The sequence below is a fragment of the Pan troglodytes genome, chromosome 3 (genome assembly GCF_028858775.2).
Source record: "Pan troglodytes isolate AG18354 chromosome 3, NHGRI_mPanTro3-v2.0_pri, whole genome shotgun sequence".
In the NCBI taxonomy this organism is placed as follows: Eukaryota; Metazoa; Chordata; class Mammalia; order Primates; family Hominidae; genus Pan; species Pan troglodytes.
This window is the reverse complement of record NC_072401.2, coordinates 22,333,582-22,349,989: the sequence shown is the minus strand read 5'-3', so window position 1 is coordinate 22,349,989 and position 16,408 is coordinate 22,333,582. Positions and strand designations below refer to the sequence as shown.

General features: G+C 38.1%; 1 protein-coding gene across 3 annotated transcripts in view; it reads left to right on the top strand.

Moving 5' to 3' along the window:
- KCNIP4 (potassium voltage-gated channel interacting protein 4) overlaps positions 1–16,408 on the top strand; it is a 1,220,775-nt gene that overhangs the window by 68,429 nt on the left and 1,135,938 nt on the right. The window lies entirely within an intron of this gene.

The following is a 16,408-nucleotide window of genomic DNA, read 5'->3' as shown; positions in this document are numbered from 1 at the left end:
AGAGTATAAATTAGGAAAACTAATAAACATTGACTACATGGAATGCCTTAAAATTTCATACCTTTCAACTCAATAATTCTGCTGATTTGCTTACCATGATAATTATATTTTCTTACAAAGATTTATAAACAAACATTTCCATTAGGCTATTTTTAAATAATAAAAAATATATGATGAAACATTTTTGGTCAATAAATGCAGTTATTTCGGAGAATGCTTAATAGCATGACAAAAGTCTCCCCATGCCATATCTCCTTAAAAAGCAAGACAGTCAACTATACATAGATGTATTAGTCCATTCTCACGCTGCTAATAAGACATACCTGAGACTGGGTAATTTATAAAGGAAAGAGGTTTAATTGACTCACACTTTTGCAGGGCTGGGGAAGCCTCAGGAAACTTACAATCATGGTGGAAGGGAAAGCAAACACATCCTTCTTTGCATGACGGCAAGAAGGCGAAGTGCAGAGTGAAAGTGGGGAAAAAAGCCCCTTATAAAACCATCAGATCTCATGAAAACTTACGATCATGAGACTAACGTGGAGGTAACTGCCTCCATGATTCAATTACCTCCCACCGGGTCCCTTCCATGACATGTGGGGATTATGGGAACTATAAGATGAGATTTGGGTGAGGGAACAGCGAAACCATATCAATAGATTATTATTCAAATTACATAAAAATAAAAATAATATGTGAATTATCGAAACAAGAAAATAATACTCAAAGGGAAAAATTGGTTGTCTTTAATGGTGGGTTATTGATGAGTTCCATTTTCCTTCTTGATACTTTCCTGTGTTTTCTACATCTTTACAATATGCAAGACATGACTTTATGTTCAGGAAAACAGAACAAAATGATGAAGTCGATCTATTGAGTTAAAGTTTGGACAAGAAGCCTGAATGCAGGAGTCCAGGGAACTCTTCAGCCAACAGTCAGGCTTGCCTGAAGGGGGCAGCCATGCTGGTCAGATTGGCCTCTGATTTGAGAGGAGTGACTCACAGGTCCGCGGCCTCTGACAAGGAGAGGATGCTGAGGGATAGGGGTGAGTAGCACTGCCAAAACATTTCCAGTTCATGGGGTTTGCTTGGTTTCAATATGATACCTCTGAGCTTCCAAGACAACTAAGAGTTCAACTATGCTTAGAAACTTTTTTGCCTCATGACAAGGGTCTAAGCTTTTCAGACCTCTCTAAGTTCCTTGAGGGTGTGTAATTTTTTTTAAAAGTGGACTGTGATCACATGGCATATGTTCATATTTTCATTTTGCAATATAAAGGACCTAAGGGGGGAAAAGCTACTGTCTATAATCATAATGATTTTATAAAAGAAAGAGCTCTACCCAAAAATGTAGGCAGCACATGATAATCTAAGGATACAAAACAATATTTTAGTTGGATAAATTTTGTGTTCTGAAAACTTCATTGCATTTTTCTTTGAATTTCATCATAAGTAAGTGAAAGTATTGCCACGGACCCACAAGGTTCTTGGAACTCCCAATTAAGGAGCCACTAAGTAGTACTCAGCTCACTTCTTTATGTTCATCTCACTTCATTCTAATAACATCCACTGTCCTTTTTGTAAAAATGAGAGTACTGAGGCCCACAAGGTGTAGGAAGTACATGTAGCTTGCTTGTCTGACCGTATTTCATTGTGCTATGAGTCTTCACGTTTGTGTTCATGTTGTCCAGAATAAAAAGAAAATAAAATAATTCATTTAAATATAGAAATTGCCTTAAGAGTGACCTAAGCTTTAAAGTAGTAAATTTGCTAAAATAATGTTGAAAGCATTGCTCATTGTCATCTTGGGTATTGCTAGGTTTAGCTGGAAGGGACCAGGAACATTAATTTGCAGAGAAAGTACATACTTCTTGAAAGGGTGATGGTAGTAGGTGAAAGGATGCAGACCAATAGCAGAAAACAATATGAACTTAATTAATATAGGCAGAAGATGTGAAAACTATTCTGTATGCAGAAAGTGTTGATCAGAGGACACAGTGATCTTCAAATCAAAAGGGCAAGGCCGGGTACTGTGGCTCATGCCTGTAATCCCAGCACTTTGGGAGGTCGAGGCAGGTGGATCGCTTGAGATTAGGAGTTAGAGACAAGCCTGGCCAACATGGTGAAACTCTGTCTCTTCTAAAAATACAAAAATTAGCTGTGCGTGGTGGTGCTTGCCTGTAATCCCAGCTACTTGGGTGGCTGAGGCAGGAGAATGACTTGCATCTGAAAGGTGGAGGCTACAGTCAGCAGAGACCATACCACTGGTTACAGTGAACTGAGACTGTGCCACTGCACTCCAGCCTGGGCAACAGAGAGAGACTGCATCTCAAAACAAACAAACAAACAAACAAACAAACAAACAAACAAACACCAAAACCACAAACATACAAAAGTGTAAGTTTCCATGGGCCTGTGTTCTCTGGAAGTTCTTACCCTCCTGTTCTCAGAAATCTCTCTGTGCTCACTCAGCATATCTGAATTGTTCTGAGAAGGCTCTTGCTCTTTATCCACAACCCCAGAACATTCCTCAGTGTCTATTGTGTGACATGGAGAGAAAAGGCCTTCTAGGTTTTTGCTGGATGAAGATTTAATATCTAAGAGATATTCTTGTAAAAGGAGAAGGGTTAGAAACAGAAGCAGGACTAGAGAACACCTGGTGGTCCAGGAAGAATAGAGGCATCTGCAGGGAGATTAGTCATCTGTACTAAAATGGAACTAAATTCTTCAGGTCAGAATATGCAGTGGTGAAAAATCAGGTAGGCAGGAGGGCAGTCATTGCCAGAAAACAAAGGAGAGTGGTAGGAAAAACCAAGAACCCGGAAATTCAGTGTGGCCATTGAAAAGAGGGAAATTAGGAGAGACTTAAGATACAGAGTAACTAGATTGTTACTATGGTGACCATTTAGTCCTGTTAAATAATACTCACTATATGCCCTCTAAATTCCTGATCCATTCTAGGGTAACACCATAAAACCAACCTTGGTCCTATGTTATACATTTAATGAGAATGGTAACTCAGTATTTGGTTTTATTTATTTATTTTTGAGACGGAGTTTCACTCTTGTTGCCCAGGCTGGAGTGCAGTGGTGCCATCTCAGCTCACTGCAACCTCCATCTCTCGGGTTCAAGCAATTCTCCTGCCTCAGCCTCCCAAGTAGCTCTGATTACAGGGACCCGCCACCACACTTGGCTAATATTTGTATTTTTAGTAGAGACGTGGTTTCACCATGTTGGTCAGGCTGGTCTCGAACTCCTTACCTCAGGTGATCCACCGCCTCGGCCTCCCAAAGTGCTGGGATTACAGGTGTGAACATCTGCACCCATCCCAGTATTTGGTTTTAATGGACCTATTTTTAAATCTGCTGATATTGTTCTTAGTCAGTGTATTTTTGCTGATCTTTAATCCTTTTTTTTTTTTTCTCCTAATCCAGGCAATTGAGTGGTGCCTGTCTAAGATTGTCTGGCCACTAACAGATGGGCTGGCTTGCACATGGCCTGTTATCACTACAAATTTGAGAGTGTGCTAACATAAATAATCCAGACTCAAGTCTCCCGTTGACAAAACATGTTTGATTTTATCATGTATATAAAATAAATGTATAGTCCTACCATTTTCTTTTTTTGAACTTTCACTCACTTTTTATGATGAAATATACATTAGAAATTTTAAAAAACACTTCATCCTGTCAATCACTTCAAAATTCAGCATATTCTGTTTTCAAAGACTTTCATGAGGCAGTCTGCTTGAAATCTATTTTAACTTATTTTTTTAAAATAGCATTTTATTTTGTTCTGTGGAGCAAGAGTATATTTGGCTCTAAAATTAATTCCACTCGAACAGCCCCAGTTTTCTTTCCACTTAGTCTTGGAGAAAGGGAGTCTTTTCCTTCCTCCTGTCTTTCTAATTAATGTATTTCCTCATTTAGTACTCCGCTTACAATCCTGCTTCTGTTTCTTAACCCAGAACCCACCAATAGAATTTAAGGGTTCAGTGAACTTACATAGGAATAAAAATTTAATCTTTATTTTACTAACTTCCAGTGAATTTAAGGTCCTTAAATTATGGGTGTGTAAGCAACAAAGCACAGAGATTATGTGCAACTTTGCCTCCAATAAAATCATAGATAGAATCATAATCATGATATCACACTGCAGTTGTTACAGATATAGTTAAAAATTACAGTATTTGACCCATTTCTACATATTGATAGTTAATACGTTCATAGTGAAGTGTATCACTATATCACAATTTTACTTTTGTAATATTTTTATAACTTTTTTCATATGATTAATTTTCTTTATGGACCTATGTATTTTCTTTTATTCATTGGAAAGCATTGTTTTGAGAAGAAGGCCATAGGCTTCACAAAACTGTGAAAGGGATCCATGGTTCAAAAACAATTAAGAACTTAAATTGATTTTTCTGAAGTCTCCTTTTTCTATGTAGACCATAATTTGAATGCATTTTACTTGTCCTGAAATGCCCCTAAGTCAATAAGCTTGTATTTTCTTCTGAAATTCTGTGATCTGAAATATTTTCATGTGGCATGTGAAGTAAAAGCATTTCTCGTGCCAATTAGAAAAAATGCATCTGACATTAAATTAGCATTTACTATAATGAAATCAGGCCTGTGTGATTAATACAGTGCAATTATATTCATCTGAAAATTTGCTATATTTAATTTTTCAGCATCAAATAATCAAAAATTGTATTTGTTTGTGAAGGATACAACGTTCTTCTCTCAGTGCTGAACACAGGCATTGATTTCTGGTGACAAGAAGGCTTCTATAACAACTTAATTGATTATAATACTTATTAAGTGCTTACAGCATACTAGACATTGTGCCAAAAAAATCACTTCTACTGGTATAGAAATGCCTAATACAACTCACAGATTTGGAGTACTAAGTGCAACATGTCCAAATCACCACTGACTATTTCAACGTAGAAAAAGCATTTTATGAATAAATAGATGAAAAACATGAACCACAGAAATACTTATTTCTATCTATTTATTTGTTTGAATTTAATTCCAGAATTAATCAAATCCTGTCTCTATTGGCTGCTGGTGACTCTGTGTCTAATGAAGAATCAGCTCCATTTGCAGCAGTTGGCTCACTGGAGCAATAGTCATGGTGTCCATTATGAGTGATGATCTCAAATAGTGGGAAAGGGCGTGAACTCAGGAATCAGACAGACCCAAGTCTGCATCGTGGCTTTTCTACTGACTAGTTCTGTGACCTTGTTTAAGTTACATTTGTGCCTCAGATTCCTTATCTTAAGAAATGACAATAATAAGTTACAACTTACAAGGTAGTTATATAAAACACAGACTTATAGGGAAAATGTCAAAGTTGTCTGGCAGATAGTGAGCTCTCAACAATTTTTAGTTGTCATTGTTTGTTGTCAGAACTCTTCTCAAATATGCCTCCTTCTCAGCAATAAGAGTTCAAGAACCACATCAATTCCTACCCTCTATCGAAATCTTATGAGCCCAGAGGATGTGGCACACTCCTTGTCTCAGAGAAATACAATCAAGTTAGAAATTAGAAATTTATACAGGAATCAGATGGGAAATATGGAAAGGTAGTAAAAATAGTAAAAAGAATGCTACATGTTGTGATATGAATTTATATAAATTAGAATCCTGGGATGAAATAGGGTGATTGAAGAGAGGTTAAGTGAAAGAACAATTTACCAATATGTGGGTAAAAAAGAGAATCAAAATAGAATGGTGTAGCACCCAAGGAGTAGCAAATATCAGGAGCCATTACTAACCCATGGAACTGAGAGGGGAAGAAGCCTTTTCCAGAATCTGGAGAGAGCTGTGGCTATCACTGCAGGGAAGTACCTCCTGATAGGAGTTACAGCCTTATCTAAAGGAGCACAGCCATTCTCTCTCCCTCTGTGGGTCAGATCCCAGAGAACATACATTCTAATGTCTGTCTCCATCAACCCCCAAACCGGCTGAAAGCCAGAGAGCTCAGCAACCCAGGTAAAGCAGTTTGGACAGATGGCCTCATGCAGCATGATGGAGAAGGACAGAGAGTGAATGTGAAGAGGCAACTGAGATTAGTCTGTAAAATATTATAAGATACATTTAGCAATTTAGAGAAGGAGGGAACAATAAGAATTCAAGCAGTCTCAGGAAGCTGCTCTAACAATGAAAGTTGGGTTCTATAAATAATTCCTGCTTTAGACTTAACATGTTGTGTACATTGTAATCGAATGTGACATAACCATTCTGGTCTAACAATTCCACCCAATGATATGGTTAGGTGCCCCCTTCGAATAACAGTGCTACTCCTTGTTGCGGCTATGCTTATCAGTCACAGTGAATGTAATACAGCTTGGCAAGAGCCCAGGATTTTTGCCTTGCAAGTCTTCAGAAAATGTAGAGAGAGCAAGCAAATTATCTTGTGTGAGCAGAGTGAACAAAATGCATGGGGAGGTAGAATTTCAGCTAGCCTGACAATAGGTCTCAGCCTTGTTCACCTTCCTGCCCTCAAATGGCCAAGGAATCTGTTCAAAGATAAATGCCCTCTGTTGTTTAGAAGCCTGCTGAATCTTTCACCCAGACACCATTGATTACTCCTACAAGACCTATTTATTTGAAACTTCCTATTGATCTGTTTACAGAATTCACTTCAGGACTTATTTTGTAACCGGGATGCTTTCAATTAGGGATTCCTTTGGGTCTTATTTTTATAATTTTGTTGTGGTTGGCAAGGCTGTTTGTATGTTCAGATAGATTGTCCTAAATGTTTAGTCTCATGATTTTGTCCAATAGTAATAATTCAGTCTTTCAACAGTTAATTCAGTAAATCATTCATTGACCAAACATTTTCTCAGTGACTATTTTGTGCCAGGCACTGTGGTATGTGTGTATTAGCTAACTCTAAAAGGCCAAATTATTTTCATTTCTTGTAATTCTGATGGACTGATAATACTGTTTTTGCATTGTTCTCTTGAGGTAGATTTTCAGGTCTATCTAGGGCTCAGCAGAAACGAGTTCTGTAATTGATGGGCATGGCTATGAGGCAGTAAGTGCTTTCAACTGTGGGTCAGCTGAGTGGTTGGTTTGCATAATGCATTGTATCATTTAGGTTTAGTAACACTCCTTTTCTATGAGAGGAAACCTTTTTACTACAAGCTCGTTTCAAGTATATATCACCTTATACCTGGAAGGCTCTCTAAATCTTTGTTGAATAAATTAATTTAATATTTAAACATTCAAAGAGATTGGGTTTTATTTGGACAACGTGGTTCTCTCTACTTCTGTCATACTTTGAAAAGTGACAGAGAAAATGCACATACAAAATGGTGGATACCTTTCTGTGGTTCACATTTCTAAAGATTTTTACTAATGATATCAATGAATCTATACATGAATATTGGAGCTAATGGACCATGTTGGAAATAATGAATGATTAGGTTTTAAGTTCCAGACCACTTCCAAGTGGAATCTAAGAAACAATTGTAAGGTGAAGGTTGCATTTTCTGTGACAGCTGTATGGATGTGTTCTATACTGGCTTCATAGAAAAAGTTAATACTATATTTGCCATTTAGTTAGAAATAATGAAGCTTTACAGCCTCAGGACAATTTTAACAATTCTTGAAAAATATTTGCCAGTACATCTCTTCAGGCATACTCCCCTTGCTGAAATGAAATAAATTAGATCTTAGGGTTGTATGCATATTATTTGAGACACAGAAAGAGTGAAATACATTCATGGTAACTGAATCTATTATCTATTCCTTCTTAAGATAACTTCTATCAGGAGGTCTTTGCATCTCCTTTCTCTCTGTCCCTCCTTTCTTCATGTATTCTAAGGCATTATAAAAATCTCATTTTTGGATCACTAGCCTTTGGGTCACGATTCTGTACTTCGACCTGGAATGAAACAAGAGTCTATTCATACCTACAATCGTCAAAACGCCTGCTGCTTCTCTTTAGCCTGTGGATCACTCCTGCCTTTAAAGGGGATTATCAAAATATTCAGCACTCTGAAGGACAAAGGCAGCAACCTGATAGAATAAATCCTGGCCCATAGCGCTGGAGTAGGAGTTCAGAAGCCCTGAGTGTGAATGATGAATGCCAGGCGTTCACATTTCTCAGGGGGCCTGTGAGAAATAAGGTAGGTGGGTTGGAGGGAATTTTGTTCCTGGGGATAAGACAGTGGCTGTGAAGTAGTTCAGCAATATCAACCTTTTGTAGTCAGGATCAGCTGGGTCCTTCTGGCTCTCCCCTTCTCTGAGGGCTGCAGAGATTCCCAGGTCAGGGAATTGCAGCTGATAGGACACTTAAGCTCTCTGTTCTATCTACGGGGGGACAAGGCATCATCATTTCCCATTGCTTTTTTTCTTTCTCCGTGTTAAAAAAAATTATTCAGACACTTGTTAAAATGGTAAGGCAGACTTTATTCAGGACTATTCCAATTGGTGCAGGGAAAACTGCAGTGTGGTTTTGCAGCAGGGGAGAAAGACTGGGCTCAACCCTGAATATAACAAGAAATAATGGGAAATCAAAGCCAAGGAGAAGAGTGGAGGAGAGGGGATCAGTGAACAGAAAATTACTAAGAGGAAATCTCAGGGGTAAGGCGGGGGGTGGGGGTGGGTGGGGGGAGGTGGGGATCTGGCTAAATTGGCCTAACAGGATTCTTGCTGAAGATAAACCTGGGTGATCAAATTCACTGGGAGATGGTGGAGGATGAGAAATTGGATCAGATATTGAGGGTGATAAGATATTGATGGATTCTGGCAAAAGCAACTTGAGAGGAATCTTGCTAAAACTGGGCTCTTTGTTCAATTCCCACCTGTGAGTGAGAACATGTGGTGTTTGGTTTTCTGTCCTTGCAAGAGTTTGCTCAGAATGATGGTTTCCAGCTTCATCCATGTCCCTACAAAGGACATAAACTCATCCTTTTATATGGCTGCATAGTATTCCATGGTGTATATGTGCCACATTTTCTTAATGCAGTCTATCATTGATGGACATTTGGGTTGGTTCCAAGTCTTTGCTATTGTGAATAGTCCGCAATAAACATACGTGTGCATGTGTCTTTATAGCAGTATGATTTATATGGGGAACATCACACACCAGGGCCTGTTGTGGTGTGGGGAGAGGGGGGAGGGATAGCATTAGGAGATATACCTAATGTAAATGACCAGTTAATGGGTGCAGCACACCAACATGGCATATATGTAGCAAACCTGCACGTTGTGCACATGTACCCTAGAACTTAAAGTATTAAAAAAAAAAAAAACTGGGCTCTTGAAGGACATGCTGAAGAATGGGGCTTAATTGGACTCAGAGGATCCTGATTAAAATTTAGTCAAGGAGAGAATTTTTGTCAACCACATGTTTTTCTGTCTATTCTTTTTTTCCTTTACTTGTATTTGGTATTTTTTTCTTACTCGATTTGAATTTAGTTAGCTATTATTTATTATTACTAATAGTTAACTCTAATCCATGTAGTATGTTAATTGCTTCATGTGCCTCATCTTGTTTAATCCTGACAACAAATTTGAAATATGGCTCCCTCTATCATAAATGAGCAAATGAATTTCAGAAAGGTTCCCAAGATCTTACCTTGTCCAAGAATATGTTGTTGGTGGGCTGGTTCAGGTTCTTGACTTTGCCACACAAAAGAATTTGAGAGCGAGTCCAAAGTCAGAGTAAACAAAGAAGCTTATTGGAAAACAAAAGTATACTCTGAGAGGCGAAGCAAGCTGCTCAAAGGGAGAGATGGCAGATAGTGCCTTAAGAGGAATTCTTTTTATGGGAGCTGTTCATACATACTCATACTGATGAGGTCAAGTATGCAAAAGCAGACCTGCAGTTGGAGCATTTGCTTAGCATCTACACGTTCTAACATGCATCACATGTATCAGTAGCATATAAAATCTCCACCTAGGGGTGTGTTTTTTACTGTTATGACATAAAGGTTACTATAAGCTAGACCCTGAGTCTAGTTGTGCATACGGGACCCTAGAGAAATCCCTAGCCCCCACAAGGCAGAAATTTGTAACTAGTAGTTTCCTGGGCTTTCAGTGCTGATCGGCTGGAGATTGGGGGAGGTACATCACAAATAAAAGACTTTTGTTCCCTTCTCTAGGCCTTACTAGGTATTGAGAACATGTAACCATCTGGCGGTCTGGTGGTATCCTATAGGAATGCAAAAGAGTTTACCTTGCAAACTCTTTACCTTGCAAAACAGTTAGATGCTGACACACTAAGGTGACGCTAAGTTGCAAGGGACCTAGAGTCCACTGGGCTTCTTACAAAGGGAACAGCTAGTATGGCCTCCTAATCTTACTTATCCTGCCGCAGATACACAGATGGTATAAGACAGTCCTGGGATGTGATCCAGCCAGATTTTGCTGACTAAAAAGCCCACTTATTTACTATGACAGAATATGCAGGTATTTCATGTGTTAAATTTAAATGCGTTTAGACTGGCTGGTTATCTCTCAAAGACACCTCATTGCCTAAGCCAGGCATCAGGCTTGTATGTGTGTTGTATGTGTGTATGCGATATACCTATCTATAGATCTATATCTATCTATCTATCTATCTATCTATCTATCTATCTATCTACCTACCTACCTATCTATCTCCTTATCTCTCTATGTGGCAGTGGGGGGGAAGAGCAAGAGAGAGAGATATTAAACAAGAGTAAGCCCTAAAGGAAAAAAAAATTCCTAAAAGTGAAAACATAAGAGAGAACGAAAAGAATTCTTTTGCATAATACAGGAACAGGGAATTTAGGTTGACCCTGGCTGTTCAACAAAGTCTGGGGCCCTGGAATTTGGGAAGAAATAGGGGACTTGAAAGGTTTTTAGAAGGATCATGGCCCAGGTTGAGACCTAGGAGGAGAATGAATAGTAAGAAAGAAAACCTTGAAGACAGGAAGGCCCAGAAACTTAAAAGTGTCAAATAATGCAATTTAGATTCGGTTTTGTTTTGGATTCTACCTCAGGTGTCATTCTCAACCTTCTAGGAGCCTACTGGGTAGAGGATGTGCTCTGGAGAATAAAGGAAAAGGAGTTCTCCATACTCCACACATGGGCTGAGTCAAGGAGCTATAAGAGGACCACAGGATGATGTACAGAGCAATGAGGATCTAGCTGGGAGGAGAAAATTGGGGTAGAAATGATAAGAAAATCGAGGCTCCCTCCCCCAGGATGCTCAGAAATAATAGCAGCAGTGCAGGACGTCCCCCAAGCAAATAGGATAGAGAATGGGGTCAAGCTGCTTGGATATTAAAGAAACCCATGACCCCATAAGATTGGAATAGATAGGGTCAACTTAGGTTACAGGGTTTTCAGTGTTCTGAGAAAGTGAAGAGGTGCTTCTCCTCAGGCTTATTTTGGAACTTCTACTGGTTTTCCCAGTGAGAAGATTTTAACAAATAATCCTGTTGCCGTCAGCCTATTTTATAAACACCTTTTGCTATCAACCTGTCGTGTAAATATGTGGTCAAAGAAAGATCAGTTCCAATGGGTTTTTATCATTTTTCTTTATGGCATTATGTTCTGGAGGCGTGATATGAAGCCACCCCATGGTCTATACCACCTGCCTTTGTAAATGTTTTCTAAATTGTATTTCCTGAAATGTGTTTCAGGATGGATTCTCATTATCTCCAAATCGACAGTCAATTACTACTTTTTAAGGATGTCAGCACATCTGTGTTTCCTTGAGGAAATAGAATTAGATTCAGTAACAATAGTTAGCATTTAACTGGGTGCCTATGAGCCAGACACTCTTTCAAGTACCTTAGTGTTAGCTATCAAATACTAGAGGTTGCTACTATTCTTACTTCTATTTTACTGATAAAGAAACCAAGAGGTGTAGAAGTTAGGTCTTTTGAAAACGGTGTCATAGCAGCGATCAGTAGCAGACTTAGTCATACATTTAGGCTATCAGGTTCCACTCTAAGCCTATACAACCTCTTTTTTAAATTTTAATTTTTAGTTATTATAGATAAAAGTTGTACATATTTATGGGGTACAAGTATACACATATAAAATGCGTAATGTGTACATCCCCTTGATAAAATAACTTTGGGTTATTGGAAATAGTACAGTTTTTGATAATCCCATTTTATTGTTCTCAAGCCCTAAACTTTCAATAAATATCTATGCTATTTTGTCAATGGTGGTCAGGAATGAATGTGTTCTGATGTTGGCCTTTGTGAGTTTAGGTTACTGAATACACATGAAAATGCTATCCATAGGATTTCAGAGACTGAAAAGATTAATTTTCCCTTCCCCTCTGGTTATACTAGGAGCAATTCAAGCAAGACTTCTAGGTCGGAAAATATTTTTGGCTAGATAAGGAATTCTCATTCTTTTTTTTTTGTTATTACAGTGAAGGATGATTTTAAAACTAAGGTAACTGACAAAAATAAAGGGATAGGGTACACTAGAATGACCCGAAAGGATTCTTGAAGATCATTTGGACATCTTTTTAAAAAAGACCATCTCTGTAAATTAGAAGGTACAAATGCTTTTCTTTTATTGGCTCACTGTGATGAAAACATGGCTCTAAAAAGATTAAGAAGATTGATATTGATGAAAAGATTTATTTAGAATATGTTATTAAATTTGAGGGATTCCTGTAACTATTGTTTCTGTGGTTTAGAGGATTCTCACTTGCTCAACTGATTTGGTGAGAACCGTTTTTCCATGTAGAGGTTTTGGCCTGGTTGTGGCTTGTGCTATGGGATGCTCCAGCATCTCTGCTTTCTGTCTTGAGAAAACTCAGTGACTAGCTTCATCAGTGATCCTTTGCCCTGCAGAAGTCAATCCTGTCCTAACCTCTAGTGTGATCTGTTTTAAGGAACTGAAAGAACGCTACTGGTCTGTAGAAGCTGCTGTCCAGTATTGTGCACGTTTTGGACTCCAGAGACAGAGAATGTAGTAGTGGAGAATTTGCAAACTAACTCTGACTGTAGTAATTCATATCAAGACTTTATGAGCAGAAAGTTGGTATACTTGATTTCTACAGCACCCCACGCCCTCTGGTAAATTTTTTTATGAAAAGTGAGACTCATTTCTACTTCTACATTGGGTGATTTACTTAAATGAACCCTTCCTTCAAATTGTTGCACTGAATTCATTACATTAAATTCAACAGTTTATTGCACCTCTAGTATTTGCAATATGTCATGGAGGCAGACCTTGGTTTAGAGTACAATTTTTAATACAATTTAGCAAGAAAGACACATACTTAAATTTAATTCTGATACAAATTAACACTAAAGGTGAAGCATTAGAATTCCAGGCTGAGCTGGCCAGGCGTGGTGGCTCACGCCTGTAATCCCAGCACTTTGGGAAGCCAAGGCCGTTGGATCACAAGGTCAGGAGATCAAGACCATCCTGGCTAACACAGGGAAACCCTGTCTCTACTAAAAATACAAAAAATTAGCTGAGCATGATGGCAGGCACCTGTAGTCCCAGCTACTGGGGAGGCTGAGGCAGGAGAATGGCGTGAACCCGGGAGGTGGAGCTTGCAGTGAGCTGAGCCTGGGTGACAGAGCGAGACTCCGTCTCAAAAAAAAAAAAAAAAAAAATTCCAGACTGAACTATGGAATTCACTTTGAATAGGTGTGGAATTAGATTGAGAGTTTTACATTTTTCTGAAACAGAAATACAGTTTGACCAGTATTTATGGACCAAGTACTTTGTTGTCATTGTCGATGTGCATAGATAAGGACAGCATACTTTATACCTGCTTTTCCTTTCTCTTCTAGTGTCTTGTATGCATTATGCACGTGACCATTCCTACTCTTTAAGTGTAGATTCCTAAAAATCAGAAAATCAGAAGAGACTGTCTTTACTAATTCCTTCTACATTTCATGGCCAGACTGCACCTCATTTGGGGCGCCTGTCCTATGAATGGGAGCAGCAACTCCCTACAGATATTATGGCAAAAGACAACAGGTTTATTTATGGTAGTGGTGCTGCTTTCTGCTTTTTCCCCTGAATAAACAGAGCTTGACCCTGGTCCTCCTCAGAGAAGTGGAGAAGGCAATTTTACATAACAAATTTCAGTTAGTTGTGTAAATGGAGAAGACTTGCTGTGATTTGCCTGAATCCAGAGAAGATGTGCAAAGTCTCAGTGTTTGCACCAATTTCAATTTAAGCTGCTGATTATCTGTATGTTATTATAACATTTAGAAAAAATGAATTATTTTAATTACCAAGCCATAGGAATGCAACTCTGCAAGCTTTATTTAAATCCACAGTGCAGCCGTGGCAATCATTTCTGAAATAACTCTTCTAGTCTTGTTGCATTTATTTTTGTATTGAGATTTATTTTTTATTAAGTTCATCAAAGTCACTTCATAGATAGATGCCATATATATATAATATATATAAAGCATACATTTGCCACCATATATATATATGATTGAAACCTTTCTAGTTGTTTTAAAAGAGTCTCATTTGTTGGCCAGGCACCTACAAATGGTGGCTCATGCCTGTAATCCCAGCACTTCGGGAGACCAAGGCAGGCAGATCACCTGAGGTCAGAAGTTCAAGACCAGCCTGGCCAACATGGTAAAACCTCATCTCTACTAATAATACAAAAATTAGCTGGGCATGGTGGTGCATGCCTGTAATCCCAGCGACTCCAGAGGCTGAGGCAGGAAAATCACTGAACCCGGGAGGCGGAGGTTGCAGTGAGCCAAGATCACACCATTGCACTCCAGCCTGGGCAACAAGAGCGAAACTCCATCTCAAAAAAATAACAAATAAAAAAATAAAAATTAAAAAAGAGTCTCATTTGTCATATTTTGATGTGAAATTCAGAAATCAGTACAACATTATGAGTCAGGCTGATTTATTTTTCCTTGTACTTTTCCTTTTTCCTTTCCTTTCCTTTTCTCTTTTGTCCTATCCTGTCTTGTTCTATCCTTTCCTTTCCCCTTCCTCCTTTCCTTTCTTCCTCCCTTCCTCACCCACTTATTTCTTCTTTTTTTTTGTTTGTTTGTGTTTGTTTTTATTGATGATGGAAGTGATCATGAATGGTGAGTGAACCACTGAATCATCTTTTGCTTCCTATAGGGATCTATCTTTCAGAAGTCAAACAGATAAATTTTCATCTTGAAAAGAAAGTTATTTGTTATTTAGGATTTTTTTTCTCTCTTCTCATGAATGAGCTTTTTTTAAAAATTTGACTTAAATTATTCAAGTATGAAACAGCAGAAAAAAAAAGAGAGGCAATATTCTCTTATAGCTCCTTGGGACCATGCATGGAGTTCCATCACTAAGTGGTGATATTTCTTTTTAACTTTATTTCAGTCACCTAGTTTATTTCAGCATCATCTTGTCAATGTCCAGATCATCAGCATGTGGCATGTGCTGAACTGAGTTGCTTGCTGCTTCTGCATATGTCTGGTAGGAAACCCAATTTTCCGCATTTATGCCTATTACCCAGCATTCTTTCTCTCTTTTATTTCACTGGAAGGTAATTAAAATTGCTTTTGTCAACCAGTCTTCATGGGACTTTGGAGTTTTGCATAAGGATCTGGTGTTCAGTATGAGGGATTCTGGGAGCTCTTTCTTTTTGACAAATCTAAATTCTAGCCCTGGCACCCTTTTCTCAATACCAGACATCCAGACATGTGGATAAAAGTAGATGTATGAGAGAGGGAAGGAAATATTTCTTATCCCTCATCAATTGAAAAATATATGCCTTGTTCTAATCCTTTTATTTTCTGGAATCCCAGGACTGAACATGTATGACAGATATCTAATAACTGGAGGAATCCTGAGATTTTTCAGTCTGGCAGTTTTGATGAGTCACACAAATGAACATCTTCTCATTGCTTTTTCATGTAGGGCATTATCATGTCCAATCCAGTTTTCTTAAGCACACATGCAAAAATGAAATTGTCCTAAAAACCTGGTTGTTATGGAGAAGCATGTTTGTATCAGTATGAGACAAAATAAAATGTAGTGATCTTGTGAATATCCTTGATAATAAATAAAATGATCTATGTTACCTATTGTGTTTCCCTTGCTTATAAATGTTTGAGAATATTTTGGGTTTATGCAGAATATATTGCAGTATTATCCATGGAAATTAACTAAGAAGCAGCAAAAATGGAATTTAAGCAGTTTAGCCATCTCATAGTGAGAAAGTGTGCTAAAAACTATAACCCATCTTTGGATTATTATATTATGACAATGAGTTCATGGGAATGTGGAAATATTAATCTGATGCTAGTCATGTAACAAAGTCACTATTCGTCAGAGTTTCATAGAATTATTACATTTCTACCATGGAAAAACATTACTTCAGGTCTTCATTAGTATATTACAGGAAAATCAAAGACTAATTGTTTTTGTGTTAAAGCAAATTATAATTGTAGGTTGTTTAATATTTGCATTTGC